Here is a 6,000-nt window from a genome sequence, read left to right on the forward strand (position 1 = left end):
TCTCTACTGTCACTCTGTGGGCTGGGTTTACCACCTCCTTTCATCGGACTGACAACGATTGCCCTCAAAAAGTCCTCAAAATCGCTATGCTCTTAGTGTCCCGAAAAGCATGATGTTCGGCTATTTTTTAGGATGGGACAGTTCCTCAATATCCCAGTCAATTATTACGAATTTGCGGAAATTCAGAGCGCTCTTCACTTTGGCGGTGTAAAAAAGTGACGTTTATACTTGGCAAATTTCCGAGTTTGGTTCGCAAAAATTTACATAATGAAACTTATGTTACTTCAAGAGTTACGTTACATTCACATCAGGAGGTGACAAAAACATTGTAAGAAGAAATGACCATGACCGCATGATTCTATGTTGCGTAGTTCTTTTTTTTAATATTATTATAATTCAATGACACGCCAAGTATATGTGGCAGCGTTTGAGTACACCAAAGAGAGTCACTCAAACTCATAAAATTGCATACACACAGGCAAGCTGGTCTTCTATGTGTTTTGCCCTGCTCAGGTTCGCCGTTATGGAGTTCACCGTAACTCCGTTTTTTTTCCCTCTTTTTTGGGAGTGTTCAGCTCGCGAGTCGGGGTCGGGATGTATCAGTGTCATCGTATTCGTTGTCATCACCAGCGGTCCGTATCGAGAAGGGAGTCGCTGGGACGGCGCTGGACGTCGACTCTCGAGCGTCTCTGGTTTTTGAATATTGCAATTTTAGAACGGATGGTGTACCCAGATACTGCTCCTTGTGTGAAAACATGTATCATTGGGTGCATCAACCACTTGCTTTCTTTAAAACAGCGTAATTTTTTTCTGCGTTTACTGCGAGCTCCGCGATGGCGCTTGCAGTTGTTTATCTATGATCCCAAACACGAGTGGCGTTGCAAAAACTTGAAGGGAGGTTCATTATTACAGTTACGTCGTATCAGCTCGAGGTATCACTGACATATGCCTAATGCTGTAATACCATGGGCCCCTCTGTAGGGGACGCACATATAAAAAGTTAGGAGTGTCGTCAAACATTTAAGGGTGTATCGGGGTTGGATCAATAACTGACCATTGAGAAACTTCATTACTAATCTGCAACAGCTGAATATTTCTATGTATTAATATCGAAAGAAACAGTCATGTTAGATAACGAACAAAGCAGTGGCTACCCTTTATTTACATACTTACTTACTTACTACAAAGGCACAGAGCACATTGTGAGCATAAGTCGCACACTGTGAGGCGACTCTATATCCCAACCCGACATTACCACCAGCAATGGTGTATACGGTACACCGCTGGCAATGAAGCTCCCCAGTACGGTCATCATAAAATAAATTTGTTGTTGTTGTATAAGTCACAAAGCGACGTTTTTCAGGTAGCTTTGCATGAGTTTTGCCAAGAGGGATGTTTTCACACATGGCGTTTGCAACAGATATCTATTGGGGAAGATGCACACCTGATGGTTGCAAAAAAAAGAAAAAAAAAAGACACAGCTGCTTGCTCCTCGACCACATCCACACCAACATTCACGTAAAGATGTTCACAAAATCATGGCATGAATGATAATATATTATCATTGATAATATATTAATGATAATAATGGTAATGATCAATAATAATTAATGATAATGTATTAATGATAATGATAATATATTATCATTCATGCCATGATTTGGTCTTGACTATACAGGGTGTCCACGCTAACTGTGGACATATTTTTTAAAAATATATAAAACACTTTCTCCAAGATGAAATCAATTGCAATATAGCATATGCTGAAGGGCACTCCCTAGGAGGACATTAGCAAAGTCCAAAGGCGATGTCTTAATTAACTTTCATTAATTAACTTGTTAATTATAAAACGACAAAGTTGTTGTCCCAATGAGAACATCTGTTCCTTTCGGTCACCTGATATCGTAGCCGTTTTCAGAACAAAAATCCGTTCGATAGATCGCCCGCAAAAAATTCGTGAAGGAACGCCATTTTTTTTTATTTTGTTATCCAATATCATTATCCGATAAGGAACTAGCGTATCTTGACACGTGGCGTTGGAAGAGTACCCGGTATATACGGTCCAGGTTGTATAAATGTGGGGCTAATTTCCTCAAATGAATGTGTTGAACTTGGCGCCCTTTTTTGGGTGTGTTTTGTCCGTACCTCGTCTGTTTGCGCCAAGCGTTTCTTAATAGTCACAGTACGGGGACGAGAGAAGCGGGGGACCAGTGGGGGAGACCGCACGAACGGCGCAACTCGGCACCGATTTTGGTCCTTTTGTGGTACCCACGTGGATTTGTTCGGACGTGCTTAGAGCGTGGTTCGCCGAAGAGCTGCCAGGACGCGACGCGCATATGTGAAAAAAGCGTCATTTTCAGTTTTAGTTTTGCGTTCGTCCTTTCCTTTTCTTATCTTCTTTGTCTTTGCTTCTTTGTTTCTTTTATTCCTTGTTTTCCCCTTTTCTTTTCTTCTATTCCTTTTCTTTTCTTTCCCTTTTCTCATTTTTTTCTCCTTCTGTTCATTTTCTTTCCTTCTTCTTTCTTTTCTCCTTTGCCTTTTCTTTTATTTCCCCTTTTCACCCCTTTTTTCTTCTCCATTTCTTATTCATTTCATTTTGTCGCACCGAGACTATTCAAAACTATTCAGAGCGAAAACTATTCAAAAAAAAGGAAAAAGGGGTCGGCATTTCGTAATTTTTCCAAGTGATTAATTCATTTCGGTTTACATGTTTCTCTAGCAGTACACCAATCCACTCTTTGCATGACCTCTACGGTTGTCGATTTCGTGTTCATCAGTCTGTGTCCTTGTCCGGAACAGCACCGTAAGCGATCCTGCACGACGACCTTCTTATCAGGCGTGCTTTGAAAGACACGGCCCATCTGGGGGCGAACCCCGTTATCAGCGGGTCCTTCTTGTATTGTTGACTGGTCAGATGAGTCACAAAATTGGTGAGCCCATCTTCCTTATCGTTTTAGCCTAACACTCCCTATATGCTTAATTTACTGATTCTCCAATATATGAAGCACCGGCTCCCCTTCGCCTCCCTCCACCGCGTACTGATTGTCTGTATTGTCATCAAGCGGCAGAGTACTGATTGACGAGATGTATTGTCATCAAGCAAGATAACTATTCATTGACGAGATCTAAGAAAAGATCTTCCCGGAACAGCACCGCAAGCGGTACTTCCCTGACGACCTTGTTATCGGCCGCGCGTTCAAAGACAGGGCACCACCAAGAGTCGGAAGAAAAATTCTTAACCGGAACAGCACCGCAAGCGGTACCGCCCCGACGACCTTTTTATCGGCCGTACCAGTCTAAGACACGGCCCACCCGGGGGCGGACTGCGTTATTAAGGGGCCCTTCACCAAATATGAAGGACAGAGTTATAATCGACGAGATCAAGAAAAGATCTTCCCAGAACAGCACCGCAAGCGGTACTGCCCCGACGACCTTGTTATCGACGAGAGAGTGTATTGGCATCAAATGGAAGGCCGGCCACAGGGGCAGGCTTCCTGTAGCATCTCAAACAGACTCGAACAACATTCTGAATACCAACTCTCGCCCAGCGACTAAGGCTGTTTAGAGATTGCCATACGTGTCCGTTTCGCCATGCAACAGTCCATGACACTGGAAAGCTGCAAGTGGGAGAACAACACGAGGATGTGGACACCTCATAGGTTAACATGGAACTTGCCATTGTCCACCCTGAAGAGGATGTCAGAGGTCATCCAGCGACGGTGAAACTCAACTGCTCCAAGCACCGCCCGCTCCCCAAGGTAAATATAAATTGTAGCGAAGGCGGGAAAAAATACGAAATCTGTGTTAGCAACCCTGCGCCCTTCATGATACACATGCGAGCGTGGTTGTTGAAGGGCAAACTACGAAGGTAAACAAAAATAATGTAATCGGAGGCGCGAATAATGTATGTGCTCATACAATATGCATGTTTTTAATATAGCAATTCGCGCGGTCTGCCAGTAATACGTAAGATTATAGACAGAGCCGAGTACTCTTCCGGTTCCTGTCGCTCTCCATGTTGTTAGCTACGAGTTTGCTGTACGTTGACTGCGCACTTTGTGACTGTTCATAGCCGCTTTCTTCTTCATCGTTGTCTTTTCAATTTCAAACCACCAGGTCCAACTTGGGACATTCGTCGAGGGAATGCCACATTTCAGGACAGTAACCAGCTGTTGCTTTATTTGAGTGTCAAGAATCTTGACAGTACAGACTTTGGAGCTGTCGGTTCCTCTTCCTGCCTTTGCGACGTTTGTGGGCGCGTGTGAGGAAGTCTTCAAAGCCAACGTTAAGACATTCCTCACCTCCAAGGGGTCAGGTCCAAGCTGTGTGAAGGGTTGGACATACTTGTGCCAAAGACATTGAGTTTGTGTTTTTCATCCATGTATGATGATCTATTTCGCTTTTTTCTGAGGGTAAGACTGTTCTGGTTTGCACGAGAAAAGAATGAGGAAGCACGAAGTAGTGCGTTACATCGGAAGGCACTGCAGCAGGCAGCGAGACTAAGTTCGTAATCTCTGCACGTTGTTGTGATGTAACCAGAAGTTCTCTTTCCATGCGAAGGGATATGCATGGTTCTGTTGTCTATCCAGTGCTTTCAGTTGTGACCTAGATTACACATGATATCTTGTAATTATTTCATTCCTGTGAAGCATACTATTTGTCAAAGTGCACTTTTGCACATAGCTCCTTACTGTGTTATTTGTATTTTGACAGCCATGCAGAGTTCAGTAGTCTGTGTCAATTATTTATGTGTTTAGTGTTTGTACACCTGTGTACAGAGATACCTAGCATACATTTTCTATTTTGAATCTTCAGCAGTTTGCCTATTCTTTGATACACATTAAGTGTATACCTGTGTACATAGATTCCTAGCACGTAATTTTATATTTTGAATCCTGCGCTGAGTTCAGTAGTTGTGTGCAAGTATGTAAAAGCAGTTATGTGCAGGGCTAAGCACCTTGTGCAGCTTGCAAATCTACACCACATGGCAAAATGTGCACAAAATAGCAGAAGCACAGAACATTGTCGATGCTTTAACATTCCTTTAATACAAAAATGCTGTTGTAATCAAAGTAGAAGTAGTCATCAGCAGGGTATGTACACACTGAACAAGGTTGTCATTGCTGGAAGCTGATACTGTTGTGTCTGCTTTGCAAGATAAAGTATCACAGACTTCTAAAATGAGCTAACGGACTTATGCCTTCTTATTCCCCCATAGCATTCGTTACAGTGCAAAAACTGTAGGCAGACATAGCACCACACAGTATGCAAATATCATATAATGTGATCTTCAAGTGCAAACATGTTCACTTACACCTTCTTTGTACGAGAGATATGTGGAAAGTTCCAGATGTACTTGAGGACAGCTATAGCAGCATCCATTGTTAAGGTCCTGGGCCCCACCTGTGTTTGCTGGAATTTGTACATTATCCTTTCGTGCTTATTCAGTACATGGACTGTCATACTGGTTATTTTGCACATTATTCTGTCGTGGGTATTTATGATGAAAGATAGAAGTTACTGAAAAGTCACTGTGTTCCAGCCTCAGAACATCAATTGTCTCATGTGGGTATTTACAACGGCATGGCGAATTTACCTGTGATAAAAGAAAGCAAGCCCCCACCTGGTCTCCTGTGTCCTTTGTTGCACGCATGTCGCTAGTGTTGATTCTTCTCTGTTTACAAATTGTTTGAGTTCTTGCTCTTGGATATGCTTTCAACAGCGGTTCTGACATTCGGCGGCTCGACATCGCGATGGAACGCACGCGCAGCGCGAGCGCCCGCCCCTCTCTATACGTAATGGTGAAGTACCAGGTGACGTCATTATGACGGAATTTGTAGTTTGCCCCGCAACTGATGGATGGCGCTGACGGCCTTTATCATGGCCGCCCTTGAAGACGGCCAATGCAAGCTTCGCTACCATCTATATTTACCTTGCACTCCCTGCAAAGAACTCTGCGAATACCGGCGTTAACTAGCTGAATCACCTCCTGCACACTGA

The sequence above is a fragment of the Ornithodoros turicata genome, chromosome 7 (assembly GCF_037126465.1).
Source record: "Ornithodoros turicata isolate Travis chromosome 7, ASM3712646v1, whole genome shotgun sequence".
Taxonomy (NCBI): domain Eukaryota; kingdom Metazoa; phylum Arthropoda; class Arachnida; order Ixodida; family Argasidae; genus Ornithodoros; species Ornithodoros turicata.